The 20,357-nt window shown below is 41.3% G+C and overlaps 1 protein-coding gene across 1 annotated transcript in view; it reads right to left on the bottom strand.

Annotated features, from left to right (window-relative positions):
* The window catches only part of cdh18a (cadherin 18, type 2a), a 58,307-nt gene extending 38,938 nt beyond the window's left edge, over window positions 1-19,369 (bottom strand). The window contains exon 1 of the mRNA XM_014140420.2: window positions 19,077-19,369. The gene's annotated coding sequence lies outside the window, so the exon portion shown is untranslated. The remainder of the gene's footprint in view (window positions 1-19,076) is intronic.
* Window positions 19,370-20,357: the final 988 nt, after the last annotated feature.

Here is a 20,357-nt window from a genome sequence, read left to right as displayed (position 1 = left end):
TGGCTACAGCTCAGCCTTCAACACCATAGTACCCTCCAAGCTGATCACTAAGCTCAGGGCCCTGAGTCTGAACCCCTCCCTGTGCAACTGGGTCCTGGACTTCCTGACACGCCGAACCCAAGGGGTGAAGGTAAGTAACAACATCTCTGCCACGCCGATCCTCAACATGGGGGCCTCACAGTGTTGCGTGCTCAGCCCCCTCTTGTACTCCCTGTTGACCTATGACTGCGGGGCTACTCACTTCTCCAACTCAATCATAAAGTTTGCTGACGACACAACAGTGGTAGGCCTGATTATCAACAACAATGAGACAGCCTACAGGGAGGTGGTGAGAGCCCTGGCAGAGTCGTTCCAGGAAAATAACCTCCCCCTCAATGTCAACAAATCAAAGGAACTGATTCTGGACTACAGGACACAGCAAAAAGAGCACTTGCCCATCCACATTGACAGGGCCACAGTGGGGAGGGTCAAAAGCTTCAAGATCCTTAGCGTGCACATCACTGACAAACTGAAATGGTCCCTATGCACAGACAACGTGGTAAAGAAGGCACAGCAGTGCCTCACAGCAGTGCCTCTTCAATCTCAGGAGGCTGAAGAAATCTGGCTTGGCCCCTAAGACCCTCACAAACTTCTATAGATGCACCATTGAGAGCATCCTTTCGGGCTGTATCACCCCCTGGTATGGCAATTGCAACATCCACAAACGCAGGGCTCTCCAGAGGGTGGTGCAGTCAGCTCAACGCATCAACAGGGGCACACTGCCTGCCCTCCATGACATCTACAGCACCTGGTGTCACAGGAAGGTCAAGAAGATCATCAAAGACCTCAGCTACCCGAGCCATGTCGTGTCCACCATGTTACCATCTAGAAGGTGAACACAGTGCAGGTGCATTGAAGCTGGGACTGAGAGACTGAGAAACAGCTTCAATCTCCAGGCAATCAGACTGTTAAATAATCACCACTAGCCAACCCTGCTCTGAACCTTAGTCACTGTTCTAGCCAGCTACCACCCGGTACTCTACCATGCACCATAGAGACAGCTGCCCTATGTATACTGAACAAGAACATAAACGCAACATGTAAAATGTTGGTCCCATGTTCCATGAGCTGAAATAAAATAAAAAACTATTCCAGATGCACAAAAATCTTATTTCTTCACATGCCTTTTAGTGAGCATTTCTCCTTTGCCAAGATAATCCATCTGCCTCACAGGTGTGGCATATAAAGAAGCTGATTAAACGGCATGATCATTACACATGTGCACCTTGTGCTGGGGACATGAAAAGGCCACTCTAAAATGTGCAGTTTTGTCACACAACACGATGCCACAGATGTCTCAAGTTTTGAAGGAGCGTGCAATTGACAAGCTGACTGCAGGGATGTCCACCAGAGCTGTTGTCAATGTTAATTTTCTCTGAGGTGGCTTATGGTCAATGGCATTTTAGAGAATTTGTCAGTACGTCCAATTGGCCTCAGAACCACAGACCACGTGTAACCATGCCAGACCAGGACCTCCACATCCTACTTCTTCACCCAGGTCACTGAGACCAGTCACCCGGACAGCTGATTCAAAATTCTAAAGGCACTCTCACATCTGAGCTATCTGTGTTGCAGGTGCATGGTAACTGTTGAATAAGATGAGAAAAAAGAAGAAACCGCTCTTTCTAGTATCACTGCTCTTTAATAAGCTTCACGTATTGGCCCCAAGGCCTTTGTCAGAGCTTTTGTGCGTTTTTTCAATTAGCCCCCTTATGTAGACATAGCTCCACCCACATCTATTCAATGCATCCATGGAGCTATGTCTACAAAAGGGAGCTAATTAAAAAAACTCACAATGGGCTCTGACAAAGGCCTTGAGGCTGATATGTAAAGCTTATTAAAGAGCAGTGATACTAGCAAGAGCAGTGAGTCGGTTTCTTATTTTTTCTGATGAAGCTGTGGGTTTGCACAACCGAAGAATTAATGCACAAACTGTTTGAAACTGTCTCATGGAAGCTCATCTGTGTGGCCACTGGCACGCTGGAGAACTGTGCTCTTCATGGATGAAACCTGGTTTCAACTGTAGCAGGCAGATGGCAGACGGCGTGTATGGCATTGTGTGGGCATGCGGTTTCTGATGTCAACGTTCTGAACAGAGTGCACATGGTGGCGATGTGGTTATGGTATGGGCAGGCATAAGGTATGAACAACGAACACAATTGCTTTTTATCGATGGGAATTTGAATGCACAGAGATAACGTCATGAGATCCTGAAGCCCATTGTCGTGCAATCACCTCATGTTTCAGCATGATAATGCATGGCCCCATGTCACAAGGATCTCTACACAATTCCTGGAAGCTGAAAATGTCCCAGTTCTTCCATGGCTTGCATACTCACCAGACATGTCACCCAGACATGTTTGGGATGCTCTGGATTGACATTCCAGTTCCCGCCAATATCCAGAAACTTCGCACAGCCATTGAAGAGAAGTGGGACAACATTAGACAGGCCACAATCAACAGCCTGATCAAATCTATGCGAAGGAGATGTGTCGCGCTGCATGAGATACTGGCTGGTTTTCTGATCCACGCCCCTATCATTTTTGTAAGGTATCTGTGATCAACAGATAAATATCTTTATTCCCAATCATGTGAAATCCACAGATTAGGTCCTAATTCATTTGAATTGCCAGATTTCCTTATATGAACTGTAACTCAGTGAGATCTTTAAAATTGTTGCATGTTGCATTAATATTTTTGTTCAGTATACAGTACATGGAGTCATTGAACATTGCTCACTTTGATAATGTTCACATACTGTTTCACCCACTTTATAATATACATATACATATACATATACATATACATATACATACTTTCACATACATATATATATATATACATACATATATATATATACATACAGTGCCTTCAGAAGTTTTCACACCCCTTGACTTTTTTTCACATTTTGTTGTGATACAGCCTGAATTTAAAATTGATTAAATCTAGATTATTTGTCACTGGCCTACACACAATGCCCCATAATGTCAAAGTGGGATTATGTATTTCCAATTTTTAACAAATGAATTAACAATGAAAAGCTGAAATGTTGTGAGTCAATAAGTATTTAACCCCTTTGTTATGGCAAGCCTAAATAAGTTCAGGAGTAAACATTTTCTTAACAAGTCACATAATAAGTTACATGGACTCACTCTGTGTGCAATAATAGTTTTTAAAATTATTTTTGAATGACTACCTTATTTCTGTACCCCATACAATTAGCTGTACGGTCCCTCAGTCAAGCAATGAATTTCAAATACAGACTCAACCAGAAAGACCAGGGAGCTTTTCCAATGACTCGCAAAGAAGGGCACCTATTGGCAATTGGGAAAATTTTAAAAAGCAGACATTGAATATCCCTTTGAGCATGCTGAAGTTATTAATTAGGCTTTGGATGGTGTATCAATACACCCAGTCACTACAAAGATACAGGCATCCTTCCTAACTCAGTTGCCAGAGAGGAAGGAAACCGTTCAGGGAATTCACCATGAGGCCAAAGGTGACTTTAAAACAGCGACAGAGTTTAATGGCTGTGATAGGAGAAAACTGAGGATGGATCAACAACATTGTAGTTACTCCACAATACTAACCTAATTGACAGAGAAAAAAGAAGGAAGCATATTTGTATTATACAAATATTTCAAAACATGCATCCTGTTTGCAACAAGGTACTAAAGTAATACTGCAAAAAATGCAATTAACTTTTTATCCTGAATACAAAGTGTTATGTTTGGGGCAAATCCAATATACTGAGCAAAAGGATAAAAAATAAACGTAATGGAGCTAAGCACAGGCAAATTCCTAGAGGAAAATATGGTTCAGTCTGCTTTCCACCAGACACTGTGAGATGAATTCACATTTCAGCAGGACAATAACCTAAAACACAAGGCCACATCTTACCAAGAAGACAGTGAATGTGAGTGGCCAAGTTACAATTTTGACTTAAATCTACTTGAAAATCTAAGGCAAGACCTAAAAATGGTTGTCTACCAATGATCAACAACCAATGTGACAAATCTTGAAGAATCTAAAGAATAATGGGCAAATATTGCACAATCTAGGTGTGGAAAACTCTTAGAGACCTACCTAGAAAGACTCAGAGCTGTAATCGCTGTCAAAGGCGCTTCTACAAAGTATTGTTGACTCAAGCTAAAAGGGACAGTCAACAAGATTGAAACCGAAGTGAATGAAATTAAAAAGGAGAACACCGTTCTGAGAGAAGCCTTACTGGACATACAAACTAGAACCATGAGAGAGAATCTGGTACCTACAGGTATCCAGGAGAAAGAAGGGGAAGTTCCTGAATCTGTAGTTAGAGAGTTCCTCCTTACAACGCTTCAAATCCCACGCGAAGCTATCGACAAAATCCAACTTGAACGTGTACACCGCTTCGGACAGAGGCCAAAGGTATGAATGCCCAATCGTTGCCAAATTTGCTTCATTTAAAGATAAAATAATGGTTAAAAGCCTGGGTAAAAGACTTGCTGGGACCAAAATTGGCATGAATGATCAGTTTCCGAAGGAAATTGCAGAACGGCGTAAAGTTCTGTATCCAATTTCAAAGAAAATAGATTAAAAGGGAAACGAGTAGCTCTCGTCATTGATAAACTATATATTGACCAGTTGTTCAGAGACACAAAGACTACTCCATGGTTATTTTAAAAATTACAAAGTTCTCATAGATGAGGAAAATAATGAAACACAATTCAAGCCCGGTTATGGATTGTAACAATACAATAAAAAAAAATTGCTTTTGTATATATCTTCAGATATAACTAATTGGAACACACAAGCACTAATTCAACATGGTGAAGATAAAAAGTAAGTAAACAGAAGGCACAGTATGTGTGGATGGTGGGTGTGTGTTTATCCTTTTATTTTATTTGTTATGTTTGGGAAAGTTGAGTGAGTGAGTAATGAAATGGTTGCATATTCCAGAACCAATGTATTGCTGTGAGCTGGGGTATGAGAGGGTTTTCAATGTTGTTCAGATGATGGATATACTTTTATAATGAATTATACGTCTTATTTATTTATTTATTTATTTATTGTCCTATCATGGTGGAACAGTTTTAAAATAAATTATACTTTATTTATTTATGATCCTAATTTAATGGTACGGTCCACAACCCTATACCCTGGACACCCACCTGAATGACCCAGATACTAAGGACAAGTCCCTAACTGTTTTATGTGCCTGCTGTAAGCGGCCTGTATGCAGCCAAAATGCGGTCAGAGACCAAGAGCAGCATCGCCCCCTCAAGATTCTGAGCCTGCTTGGCAGGGTTGGTCCTGGAAAGCCAAAGCCCCCTAAAGGGAGAGCATAATATACAAGGAAATTCTCAAAGCTGCTAATGAGAACCTTGACGACCTTGTACCTAGCCGGTGTGGATTTCGGTGGGGTGTCCCCACCCAGGCAGTGGCAGTGCTGGCAACACTTGCTGCAGTAACCCATGGGGAGGGGGTCACACTCGGACATTCAGAGAGGAGATATATTATTGTGACCCTGGTGGCACAAAATCAAAGTCTGACTGCATGGAGATGCTTGGGAATATGGTCAATACGGGTGACCGTATGGTGGATGTTTCAGGGAAAAGATGTACATTTGACCTCCATCAATGGTGACAATGGTTAAGAAAATCTCTCAATTTCTGCCCATTTTTTGCGCGGTCATGCAGGCCTTCTGATGAAGCTGCAACTGTAAGTGCATTTGTAAATCAAGACCTTTCTTGAGTTGGGCTCTGGGATGGTGCAATTGTTGAGAATGTGGAGCTTATGGTTGTGTGGGGGGAAAGGGTTGAGTGTGTGTGGGTGTATGTGTGTATCCCACAACTGTTGCGAAGGAGTAAAAGATGTTAGGGACAATAGAGGATGATCCACAGCTATATATAATACTAATCGATGTGAGGGCGATGGAAATGCATTTGGCAATTGATTTACTTCAGTTCGGTAAATGGCACTGTGTGCTCTTTTGGAAGGATGGATCCCAGTCTGTTCAGGGCTATGGGATACGGGGGATCGAGGGTGGTCTGCTGGGCATTGGGATGACAACCCAACTAGGGATGAGGAAGGATTTTAGCGGGTGGAATAGTAGGGACCAATTGGAGGTTTACTTAGTAGCAATGCAAATATCATGGTACAGCTATATAGACACTCAATCATCATGTTACTTTTTAATGGTACGTTTACAAACATATATTTTCATAAATAGAATTTAAAGTTGTGTCTCATTATGGTAAGTGGTGAAATAAGTATAGCCAGTTATAATTGTAATGGCCTAGCAGATAATAAGAAAAGACGATCAGTATTTACCTGGCTAAAAGAGAAGGAATATAATATCTATTGTTTACAGGAAACCCATTCAACAATTTTAGATGAAGTTTTGTGGAAAAAGAAGTGGGGCGGCGAAATACATTTCTCCCATGTGCAAAGAAATTCAAAAGGGGTGGTGTTTTAATTAACAGTAATTTTGATCCAAATGTGCAAATTGTCCAAACAGATTATCAAGGTAGATGGATTATTTTAAATATGTTATTGGACAAAAAACATATATGGCTTATTAACCTATACGGTCCGAATAATGATGATCCAAGCTTCTTTGAAAATATATTTAAGAATTTATCAACTCTACAAGCAACACTAGACTCTATTATTATGGTGGGAGATTTTAATACGGTCTTAAATACCTTTATGGACCGTAAAGGAAATCACACTACAAACTATCACCCTCAGGCACTTAAGGAAATCATGAATGTCATGGATATATTGGAATTAGTGGATATATGGAGACTTAAATACCCTGACCTAGTGAGATATACATGGCGGAGGCTTAATCAAGCAAGTCGTCTTGACTACTTTCTTATGCCATTCTCTTTGGCACCAAAAGTTTAAAAAGTGTTGATAGGGGACAGAATGCGGTCGAATCATCACATAATTGGCATATATATTACTCTTACAGAATTTCCACGTGGGCGAGGATATTGGAAATTTAATCAAAGCCTACTAGATGATAAATTGTTTAGAACTAGGACAGAAGAATTTATAACTGACTTTTTCCAACATAACATAGGTACAGCAGATCCCCTTATTGTATGGGACACTTTTAAGTGTGCCTTTAGATGCCATGCAAATCAGTACTCATCTATAAAACAAAAGCAATTTAGATCAAAAGAGTCCATATTAACAAAGGAAATTGAAGGACTAACAGTACAGTTAGATAGCAATAAAAACGGTACCATAGAGGCACAGAATAAGTTAGAGGAAAAACAAAAAGAAATGGAGGAACTTATTCAAGAAAGACAGTGTAATATATTATAAAAATAAAGCAAACTGGATGGAATATGGGGAAAAATGCACCAAATTCTTTTTCAATCTTCAGTATAGAAATGCTACCCAAAAAAATGTATTAAAACTTGTTACAAATGATGGAGTCACGAATGATTCCCCAAATGATATTTTGAAAGAGGAAGTAAAGTACTTTAAGAATATGTTTTCATTTCAGGCTCCTCCATCTCCACTAACTGAAACTAATTGTATGGATTTTTTTCCTAATAATAATGTAAAATTAACATCTGTACAGAAAGACTCATGTGAAGGCCAAATTACAGAGGAGGAACTGCTTGATGCAATTGGGGCCTTTAAGGCTGGGAAAACTCCAGGGCTGGATGGCATACCAGTGGAAGTATACCAAACTTTTTTTGATATACTCAAAGGACCATTATTAGCATGTTTTAACCACTCCTATGTAAATGGTAGATTATCAGGCACGCAACAAGAAGGTCTGATATAATTATTACTGAAACAGGACCCAACTGGTATATATAAAGATCCAGTCCATTTAAAAAATTGGAGACCTCTTACACTTCAGTGTTGTGATGCAAAACTCCTAGCAAAATGCTTGGCGCATAGAATTAAAAAAGTATTGTCAGATATTATTCATCCTAATCAGACATGGACGATACATTGGAGATAATATAAGACAAGTACTGGAAACAATAGAATACTATGAACTATCGGGGACACCAGGCCTGGTTTTCATAGCTGATTTTGAAAAGGCTTTTGATAAAGTACGACTGGAGTTTATATATAAATGCCTAGAATATTTCAATTTTGGGGAACCTCTTATAAAATGGGTTAAAGTTAAGTATATATCCTCACATGGTCTCTCTTATAAAATGGGTTAAAGTTATGTATATATCCTCACATGGTCTCTCCTATCATTGCTACGCAGACGACACACAACTAATCTTCTCCTTTCCCCCTTCTGATAACCAGGTGGCAAATCGCATCTCTGCATGTCTGGCAGACATATCAGTGTGGATGACGAATCACCATCTCAAGCTGAACCTCGGCAAGACGGAGCTGCTCTTCCTCCCGGGGAAGGACTGCCCGTTCCATGATCTCGCCATCACGGTTGACAACTCCATTGTGTCCTCCTCCCAGAGTGCTAAGAGCCTTGGCGTGACCCTGGACAACACCCTGTCGTTCTCCGCTAACATCAAGGCGGTGACCCGATCCTGTAGGTTCATGCTCTACAACATTCGCAGAGTACGACCCTGCCTCACACAGGAAGCGGTGCAGGTCCTAATCCAGGCACTTGTCATCTCCCGTCTGGATTACTGCAACTCGCTGTTGGCGGGGCTCCCTGCCTGCGCCATTAAACCCCTACAACTCATCCAGAATGCCGCAGCCCGTCTGGTGTTCAACCTTCCCAAGTTCTCTCACGTCACCCCGCTCCTCCGCACACTCCACTGGCTTCCAGTTGAAGCTCGCATCTGCTACAAGACCATGGTGCTTGCCTACGGAGCTGTGAGGGGAACGGCACCTCCGTACCTTCAGGCTCTGATCAGTGCCTACACCCAAAGAAGGGCACTGCGTTCATCCACCTCTGGCCTGCTGGCCCCCCTACCTCTGCGGAAGCACAGTTCCCGCTCAGCCCAGTCAAAACTGTTCGCTGCTCTGGCACCCCAATGGTGGAACAATCTCCCTCACGACGCCAGGACAGCGGAGTCAATCACCACCTTCCGGAGACACCTGAAACCCCACCTCTTTAAGGAATACCGGGGATAGGATTAAGTAATCCTTCTAACCCCCCCCCCAAAAGATATAGATGTACTATTGTAAAGTGGTTGTTCCACTGGATATCATAGGTGAATGCACCAATTTGTAAGTCGCTCTGGATAAGAGCGTCTGCTAAATGACGTAAATGTAAATGTAAATGTAATGTATAGTAACCCTAGGTGTAAAATGGTAAATAATGGATACATCTCAGAAAGTTTTAAACTATCAAGGTTGTCCACTATCGGCATATCTATTTATTATTGCCATCGAAATGTTAGCTGTTAAGATTAGATCAAACAATAATATTAAGGGATTAGAAATCCGTGGCTTAAAAACTAAGGTGTCATTGTATGCCGATGATTCATGTTTTCTTTTAAAACCACAATTAGAGTCTCTCCACAGCCTCATAGAGGATCTAGATACTTTTGCTATCCTCTCTGGATTAAAACCAAATTTTGATAAGTATTGGATCACAAAAAATGCAAATGTTACATTACCATGTAGTTTACCAATTAAATGGTCTGACGGAGATGTGGACATACTCGGTATACAAATCCCAAAAGAAAGAAATGATCTCACTCCAATACATTTTTATAGAAAGTTAGCAAAAATAGATAAGACCTTGCCACCATGGAAAGGAAAATACCTGTCTATTTGTGGAAAATTTACCCTAATTAACTCTTTAGTCATATCACAGTTTATCTATTTGCTTATGGTTTTGCCTACACCTAGTGACCTGCTTTTTAAATTATATGAACAAAAAATATTCAATTTTATTTGGAACAGCAAGCCAGATCAAATTAAAAGGGCCTATTTATATAACGAATATGAATTCGGAGGGCAGAAATGATTAAATATTAAAGCATTAGACCTCTCACTAAAGGCATCAGTCATACCAAAGTTATACTTAAATCCAAACTGGTTTTCTAGTAAATTGGTACGAATGTCTCATCCTATGTTCAAGAATGGCCTTTTCCCCTTTATTCAGATCACACCTGCCCACTTTTGGTTGTTTGAAAAAGAAATACTCTCCAAAATATCTTTCTTTTTTAAACAAGCCTTAGAAAGTTGGTTGCAATTTCAGTTTAATCCACTTGAAAAGACAGAACAAATAATACAACAAATATTGTGGTTAAATTCAAATATAGTAATTGATCAAAAAAAAAAATTTTCGAAGACATTTTTAAAAAAGGTATAATTTTAGTGAATGATATTATAAATAGAACTGGTGGAGTGATGTCAAACATGCAGCTAACACAGACATATGGAAATGTCTGCTCTACCCAAAAGTACAACCAATTAATTGCAACATTACCACAAAAATGGAAGAGGCAAGTAGAAGGGGAAAAAAGTAAGGAACTTGTATGTCGGTCCTGTATTAAGAACATAAATGGTTCAAGAAAAGTGTGATAAATAAAAACATATACCAATTTCATTTAAGGACCAAAAAACTGACAGCTGTGCCATATAAATTGCAAAATAGTTGGGAAGAGATTTTTGATGTACCCATTCCATGAATTGATACGCAAAACAACGCCGGATTCAAAACTTCAAATTTTTCAATTTAAATTATACAAAATTCTCGCAACCAATAGAATGTTATATATATATGGGGGATACAATCTTCCCAGCTCTGCAGATTTTGCTGTGAGGAGGCAGAGTCATTAGATCATTTATTTTGGTATTGTCCATATTTAGCTCGTTTTTGGTCACAGGTCCAGGAATGGCTGAAGAATTGCAACATTTGCCTAGAACTAACTCTGCAGATAGCAATATTGGGTGATTTGAAAAGCCATAGTCAATCAATCAATAATATTATAATTATTTTAGCAAAAATGTTTATTTTTAACTTACAATCTGTAGAAGCTATGAGAATAGAAAGGTTCAATTGTTTTGTGAAGCATCACAGCACAGTTGAAAAATATATGTCAAATAGAAATCCGAAATGGATGATGTTGAGAGATAGATGGGAGGGGTCTGTAAAATGTATATAGGTTCAGAACTTTTGTGAAATAGCACAGTTACAAATAGAAATCAAACTGGATGGACATCAGAAAAAGAGGAAGGACTAAAAACAAACAAAAAAGAACTATTATAAAATAGACTGTGTCTGTAAAATGTGTATAAGATGAATAAATTGAAGGTAAAAGCCAAAGTGTTTATTAGTTTACTCCAATTGGGGGATCGGTGGTAGGGTTTGCGTGGAATAATAATAAAGGTATATTCTTTAAAAAAGTATGTGTGTCTATATAGGTATGTGTAAATATATATGTGTATGTATGTATGTATGTATGTATGTATGTATGTATGTATGTATGTATGTATGCGTGTATGGATATATATATTTACACAAAAAATATATGGGGGATTGGAAATGATGCAGACAATTAGATTAATGGAAGCAATATTCTTTCTGCAATATTAAGCTGATCCACCCCAAAAAAAAAAAGTAAAAAAAAAAAAAAAAAAGTATTGACTCAGGGGTGGGAATACTTATGTAAATTAGATATTTCTGTATTTCATTTTCAATTCATTTGAAAAACAAATTGTACTCAGTTATTATGTCATGGCTTTAGAAGCTTCTGGTAGGCTAATTTACATAATTTGAGTCAATTGGAGGTGTACCTGGGGATGTATTTCAAGGCCTACCTTCAAACTCACTGCCTCTTTGCTTGACATCATGGGAAAATCAAAAGAAATCAGCCAAGACCTCAGAAAAAAAATTGTAGACCACACAAGTCTGGTTCATCCTTGGGAGCAATTTCCAAACGTCTGAATGTACCACATTCATCTGTACAAACAATAGTACGCAAGTATAAACACCATGGGACCACGCAGCCGTCATACTGCTCAGAGATTAACATACTTTGGTGCAAAAAGTGCAAATCAATCCCAGAACAACAGTAAAGGACCTTGTGAAGATGCTGGAAGAAACAGGTACAAAAATATCTATATCCACAGTAAAACAAGTCCTATATCGACATAACCTGAAAGGCCACTCAGACTACATTTTGCAACTGCACATGGGCACAAAGATCGTACTTTTTGGAGAAATGTCCTCTGGTCTGATGAAACAAAAATAGAACTGTTTGGCCATAATGACCATTGTTATGTTTGGAGGAAAAAGGAGGAGGCTTGTAAGCTGTTAATTTTTTGTTTATCTGTCGGCCCCAGCCGCGAACTCAGGCTCTGTGTGTAGTTAACCGACCCTCTCTGCCCAGTCATTGCCATTTTACCTGTTGTTGTTTTAGCTGATGAGCTGTTGTTGTCTCACCCGTTGTTGTCTAGCTAGCTCTCCCAATCAATACCTGTAATTACTTTATGCCTCGCTGTATGTTTCTCTCAAATGTCAATATGCCTTGTATACTGTTGTTTAGGTTAGTTATCATTGTTTTAGTTTACAATGGAGCCCTTAGTTCCACTCATCATACCTCTGATACCTCCTTTGTCCCACCTCCCACACATGCGGTGACCTCACCCATTATAACCAGCATGTCCAGAGATACAACCTCTCTTATCATCACTCAGTGCCTGGGCTTACCTCCGCTGTACCCGCACCCCACCATATCACTGTCTGCACATTATGCCCTGAATCTATTCTACCACGCCCAGAAATATGCTCCTATATTCTTTGTCGCCAAAGCTCTAGGCGACCAGTTTCAATAGCCTTTAGCTGTAGCCTCATCCTACTCCTCCTCTGTTCCTCGGGTGATGTGGAGGTAAACCCAGGCCCTGCGTGTCCCCAGGCACCCTCATTTGTTGACTTCTGTGATCGAAAAAGCCTTGGATCCATGCATGTCAACATCAGAAGCCTCCTCCCTAAGTTTGTTTTACTCACTGCTTTAGCACACTCCGCCAACCCTGATGTCCTTGCCGTTTCTGAATCCTGGTTTAGGAAGGCCACCAACATTTCTGAGATTTCCATACTCAACTACAACTTTTTCCATCAAAATAGAACTGACAAAGGGGGAGGAGTTGCAATCTACTGCAGAGATAGCCTGCAAAGTTCTGTCATACTTTCCAGGTCTAAACACAAACAGTTCAAACTTCTAATTTTAAAAATTAATCTCTCCAGAAATAAGTATCTCACTGTTGCCGCCTGCTATCGACCCCCCTCCGCTCCCTACTGTTCCCTGGACACCATTTGTGAATTGATCGCCCCCCATCTAGCCTCAGAGTTCGTTCTGTTAGGTGACCTAAACTGGGATATGCTTAACAGCCTAAGCTAGATGCCCTCAATCTCACACAAATCATCAAGGAACCCACCAGGTACAACCCCAAATCCGTAGACATGGGCACCCTCATAGACATTATCCTGACCAACTTGCCCTCCAAATACACCTCCGCTGTTTTCAATCAGGATCTCAGCGATCACTGCCTCATTGCCTGTATCCGCTATGGGTCTGCGGTCAAACGACCACCCCTCATCACTGTCAAACGCTCCCTAAAACACTTCTGCGAGCAGGCCTTTCTAATTGACCTGGCCCGGGTATCCTGGAAGGATATTGACCTCATCCCGTCAGTCGAGGATGCCTGGTCATTCTTTAAAAGTAATTTCCTCACCATCTTAGATAAGCATTCCCCGTTCAAAAAAATGCAGAACTAAGAACAGATATAGCCCTTGGTTCACTCCAGACCTGACTGCCCTTGACCAGCACAAAAACATCCTGTGGCGGACTGCAATAGAATCGAAAAGTCCCCACGATATGCAACTGTTCAGGGAAGTCAGGAACCAATACACACAGTCAGTCAGGAAAGCAACGGCTAGCTTTTTCAAGCAGAAATTTGCATCCTGTAGCTCTAACTCCAAAAAGTTTTGTGACACTGTAAAGTCCATGGAGAACAAGAGCACCTCCTCCCAGCTGCCCACTGCACTGAGGCTAGGTAACACAGTCACCACTGATAAATCCATGATAATCGAAAATCTCAATAAGCATTTCTCAACGGCTGGCCATGCCTTCCTCCTGGCTACTCCAACCCCGGCCAACAGCTCCGCAGTTACTCGCCCAAGCCTCCCCAGCTTCTCCTTCACCCAAATTCAGATAGCAGATGTTCTGAAAGAGCAGCAAAACCTGGACCTGTACAAATCAGCTGGGCTAGACAATCTGGACCCTCTCTTTCTAAAACTATCCGTCGCCATTGTTGCAACCCCTATTACCAGACTGTTCAACCTCTCTTTCATATTGTCCGAGATCCCTAAAGATCGGAAAGCTGCTGCGGTCATCCCCCTCTTCAAAGGGGGTGACACCCTAGACCCAAACTGTTACAGACCTATTTCCATCCTGCCCTGCCTATCTAAAGTTTTCGAAAGCCAAGTTAATAAACAGATCACTGACCATTTAGAATCCCACCGTACCTTCTCCACTGTGCAATCCGGTTTCCGAGCCGGTCACGGGTGCACCTCAGCCACGCTCAAGGTACTAAACGATATCATAACCTCCATTGATAAAAGACAGTACTGTGCAGCTGTCTTCCTCGACCTGGCCAAGGCTTTCGACTCTGTCAATCACCGTATTCTTATCGGCAGACTCAATAGCCTTGGTTTCTCTAATGACTGCCTCGCCCGGTACACCAACTACTTTGCAGACAGAGTTCAGTGTGTCAAATCGGAGGGCATGTTGTCGGGACCTCTGGCAGTCTCTATGGGGTTACCACAGGATTCAATTCTCAGGCCGACTCTTTTCTCTGTATATATCAATGATGTCGCTCTTGCTGCGGGCGATTCCCTGATACACCTCTACGCAGACGACACCATTCTGTATACTTCTGGCCCTTCCTTGGACACTGTGCTAACAAACCTCCAAACGAGCTTCAATGCCATACAACACTCCTTCCGTGGCCTCCAACTATTCTTAAAAGCTAGTAAAACCAAATGCATGCTTTTCAACCGTTCGCTGCCCGCCCGACTAGCATCACCACCCTGGACGGTTCCGACCTAGAATATGTGGACAACTATAAATACCTAGGTGTCTGGTTAGACTGTAAACTCTCCTTCCGGACTCACATTAAATATCTCCAATCCAAAATCAAATCTAGAATCAGCTTTCTATTTCGCAACAAAGCCTCCTTCACTCATGCCACCAAACTTACCCTAGTAAAACTGACTATCCTACCGATCCTCGACTTCGGCGATGTCATCTACAAAATAGCTTCCAATACTCTACTCAGCAAACTGGATCCAGTCTATCACAGTGCCATCCATTTTGTTTCCAAATCACCTTATACCACCCACCACTGCGACCTGTACGCTCTAGTCCGCTGGCCCTCGCTACATATTCATCGCAGACCCACTGGCTCCAGGTTATCTATAAATCTATGCTAGGTAAAGCTCTGCCTTATCTCAGCTCACTGGTCACGATAACAACACCCACCCGTAGCACACGTTCCAGCAGGTATATCTCACTGATCATCCCCAAAGCCAACACCCCATTTGGCCGCCTTTCCTTCCAGTTCTCTGCTGCCAGTGACTGGAACGAATTGCAAGAATTGCTGAAGTTGGAGACTTTTATTTCCCTCACCAACTTTAAACATCAGCTACCTGAGCTGCTAACCGATCGCTGCAGCTGTACATAGTCCAGCTGTAAATTGCCCACCCAATCTGCCTACCTCATCCCCATACTGTTTTTATTTACTTTTCTGCTCTTTTGCACACCAGTATTTCTACTTGCACATCATCATCTGCTCATTTATCACTCCAGTGTTAATCTGCTAAATTATAATTATTCGCTCCTGTGGCCTATTTATTGCCTACCTCCTCATGCCTTTTTGCACACACTGTATATAGACTTTCTATTTTCTACTGTGTCATTGACTTGTTAATTGTGTTATTGGCTTGTTTGTTGTTTATTCCATGTGTAACTCTGTGTTGTTGTCTGTGTCACACTGCTTTGCTTTATATTGACCAGGTCGCAGTTTTAAATGAGAACTTGTTCTCAACTAGCCTACCTGGTGAAATATATATATTTTTTAATAAAAGCCGAAAGAACACGATCCCAAACGTGAAGCACGGGGGTGGCAGCATCATGTTGTGGGGGTGCTTTGCTGCAGGAGGGACTGTTGCACGTCACAAAATAGATGGCATCATGAAGAATGGAAATTATGTGGATATATTGAAGCAACATCTCAAGACATCAGTCAGGAAGTTATAGCTTGTTAGCAAATGGGTCTTCCAAATGGACAATGACCCCAAGCATACTTCCAAAGTTGTGGCAAAATGGCTTAAGGACAACAAAGTCAAGGTATTGGAGTGGCCATCACAAAGCCCTGACCTCAATCCTATATAAAATATGTGGGTAGAACTGAAAAGCAAAGCCGTGTGTGAGCAAGGAGGCCTACAAGCCTGTTTCAGTTACACAAGCTCTGTCAGGAGGAATGGGCCAAAATTCACCCAACGTATTGTGGGAAGCTTGTTGAAGGCTACCCGAAACATTTGACCCAAGTTAAACAATTCAAATGCAATGCTACCAGACACTATTTGAGTGTATGTAAACTTCTGATCCACAGGGAATGTGGTGAAAGAAACAAAAGCTGAAATAATTAATTCTCTCTACTATTATTCTGACATTTCACATTCTTCAAATAAAGTGGTGATCCTAACTGACCTAAAACAGTGAATTTTTACTTGGATTAAATGTCAGGAATTGTGAGAAACTGAGTTTAAATGTAGTTGGCTAAGGTGTATGTAAACTTCCGACTTCAATTGTATTTAATCAAATTTGAATTCAAGCTGTAACACAACAAAAAGGTGGAATAAGTCAAGGGGTATGTATACTTTCTGAAGGCACTGTAGCATGGGCAATTGTTGCTATAAGCATTAGGTTCACACAGGATATTCATTCTATTGCTACATCCCTCAACATGGTTGTATTAAGAGTGTCAGCAGAACTACATGTAGCTACAGATAACTGTCATTGAGATATAGTGGATATCGCTCTGCAGGTTCTCTCTCTACGCTCCATTTCAGGAAATAGGAAACTTCTACCCTGAAAACACCCACATCTGTCTTTTGCAGTGTAGCTAAACATGAATCCAGGCTAACAGCATATGAATCAAATACCCAATATTTTCCACAAATATACCAGGAAAAATTTATAGAAAATAGTTAATTGATTGTCCTTGTATGCAATTCAAGGGTAAGGGTGTTGCAACTATTCATTCTGATTAGTTGAGGGCCACAAAACAGATTAGCAATTGATTAGATTCTAATGTTGCTAATTATGATGCTAATTGGAGAGAAATACTCTGTGGACCTTGAGACTACATCTGAGGCCGTGGCTTACATTATGACGAGTTGTGTACTGTAGCTTAGACCGATGCATATGCCTCCCCCTTTTCCCCTGCACTAAGTTCAAGAGTCATGTCGGACTCTAAGGATAATTATGATTTTAATTATACTTTGGCTTAGCTGTACAGCTAAGCCAATCTGTAGCTTACATTTAACTAGCTAAATCAGCTACTAGCCTGAAACATAGATTTTACCTATCCCAAGCCAGCACTATGCAATTAGATGTATGCTAGAGAAATACAATTACTGGTCACTTCACTACAGTATCTATGATTGAGAAGGCTGGCCTTGCACTTCAATATCAAGTCACTAGCTAACACAGCTCCGGGCATGTCAGGGCATTGCCCTCAACACTAGGCTACTGGGGGATACAGTAGCTAGCTGGGCTTAACCTCAAATACACAAGCTCAGCTTGCTACTTTTATGCTCAAAAGTTTGGACCCTTGCATTGCTGTAAGTGCAGCTTTATATTTGGAAGTTTATTCTGTAGGTCTTTTCAAGACCAATGTCTGTTGTGTTTTGTTCATCTGGCCATTTGTTTACAAAATCTGCTAACAATTACACTCAGCAAAGACAAAATCTCTGAAATGCTACATCCTGCTTGTTGTTGGAAATTTGGCAACAATGACATTCTGAGATATTTCTGTAGACAACGCATTAACTATCTTCACTGACAACGCTGGTTATAGTGGGAGTAAGACATTACAGGACCAACAAGAATGCACCACATACTGGTCAAATGAGATTAGCACAGATATGTCTTTCACAAGACTCATTTCTCAGGGTTTGAGATCTATAAAACCTAGCAGGTGGTTTTTGCTCCCCACCAAGAATCTCACTTGACTTGGCTTCCAGTATCCTCTTCCCTCTGTGGAGACTGGAGGGCAAGGAAAGGAGGAAAGACCACCCATTGTGGAGTTTTAGTAAATCTCAGGAGAGGATGGTGAGAATGATTGCTCATTACAGGATTAGCAGTATACAGAGAATGACTCAAGGGAAAGCTTGACGTGGGTCTGGCACATTGAGTCATTGACATCCCCACTGCATAAGGCATTAGTGAAGAGGTATCTACTACTGTAGCTAGCAGAGACAGACTGTCCCAGTGAGTCTTTTAAACCTTCCCTCCTCTGGATCAAATAGAACTCAGGAGAATTCCTTTGGCATTTCAATGGAGGGAATTATGCATACATTTAGCATGGATCTCTCTAATCATAAGGTAATGAGCCGCAGCTGACATATACACTACATGACATTTTAGAATAGCAGCCTACATACACCCTTATGTATTCTATACAAATCAGCAGCTGCAGAAAATCCAACCCTTCCTCTACACATTAGGTGGATATTTTTCAGCAGAACCATCACATATTTTCCTGTTCTTTAGCCAGTTACATATTTTGAGGCACTAACACAGCCAATTGCTAGACTGCAGTGAATTGATCATGGAGCAGTGAAATTATTCCACAGGATTCCACTCTCCTGTTTAGTTCCATCTGAGAGCTGGAGCTATGAGTGCCTATGAAAAGTACTATGGTAATTTGATATATACCTTGATGATAATAAAAAGGACACCTCCAATAAAGCTCAAACAATTAAACCATTGAAAATATGGCAGCAGGGCTCTCACTCTTGCATTTCCCTGGCCGTATAGAGAGGCTCTGAAGCAGCGCGAATAAAACATAAATGAACTCACACTTTTTCACAGCAGCAGCGCTCACCACAGGCAAAAGCAGCTTCAGAGGATCCAACAGCAGAGGCAGCAGCAGTAGCACGACAGACCATAGCAGATGTGAAAGCTATGACAACAGAGAGAGAGAGAGATGGATTGAAAGTGCTGAACAATTTGCCCTTACCTTTCTTCTCCAAACAGATGATAAGGTATGTGAACAGTGAGCTGTGAACAGATTCTCCCCTATCTGTCTACTGCTGCTCCCAATCCACCTCAGTGGAGTCATCTCCCCAATCCGCCAGGTTGCTGCCTCACTTGCCTGCTGCAGCTCTGGAGTGGTGCTCTGATTGGCCGACTAACAACACACTGGTACACATAGACACACACTGATGCTCTCACACTCTTTCTCTCTCTTACGCACACATGCATGCACACACTGTCATCTCAGCATTTTCCTCACATTTTTTACTCTCTCCCACACACAAACACACATGCGCGCACGCACGCGCACACACACACACGTGCACACACACACACACAACACTCTTTCTCTCTTTCTCTACATCTGCTGCCTCAGGGACTGGGCTAAGGTGTAACAAGCTCAAAGCAAAGGGGTGAATTTGCTTTAAGGAGAGTGTCGCTCCTAAAGGAATCCTGGTGAATAATATAAGACTGAGAGGGAGGGGGAGGGAAGAGTTATGTGCAGCAAAGAGCGTGAAGCCCCACCAGACCACAGGACATTTTTAACTGAGATGACAGTGAATGTGTCAGCACATAAAACATAAATGTGAGGGAAGGTTGCACATAGTATTGTGGAAGCAAGCAGAGAGTCGAGAATGTGATAAAACAAAGGGCTTACGGGAGGAAGAAACGGTTTACCTACCAAAGCCCCAAAGTCATCAAACCTTCACAGTTGACTCCCATGCCATCCATCATCTTCCCCCCACATAGTCGAAGGATAGGGAGGTGATTTATCTTTTCAGCCTCATTTATTTATTTACCTCTGCCAACATTATCAGTGGCCCTGTTGGTGGGCCCCAGGTTGAGTTATGTAAAACCATAGGGAAGACCGGGGTTGGTTGTCACACTTTTTACTCTAGTGTGTATTTCTCAGCACCAGTATATCTTACACTGATCTTTTTAATATTGGGAGAAAGACCAAGGTCTTGGGTTGAAATTCCAGCACAGAGTTATAAGCTATCAAACACACTCTGTCCACTTGTGACAAACAGCCCCACATTTGATCAAATGATATTCATAACAAAATGTAGCATTTTATGCCGTGAGAATAACAGACTGTATGCA

This window comes from Salmo salar, chromosome ssa14 (genome assembly GCF_905237065.1).
Source record: "Salmo salar chromosome ssa14, Ssal_v3.1, whole genome shotgun sequence".
NCBI lineage: Eukaryota > Metazoa > Chordata > Actinopteri > Salmoniformes > Salmonidae > Salmo > Salmo salar.
The sequence above is the reverse complement of the archived record's forward strand: the minus strand, read 5'-3'. Positions and strand labels throughout refer to the sequence as shown.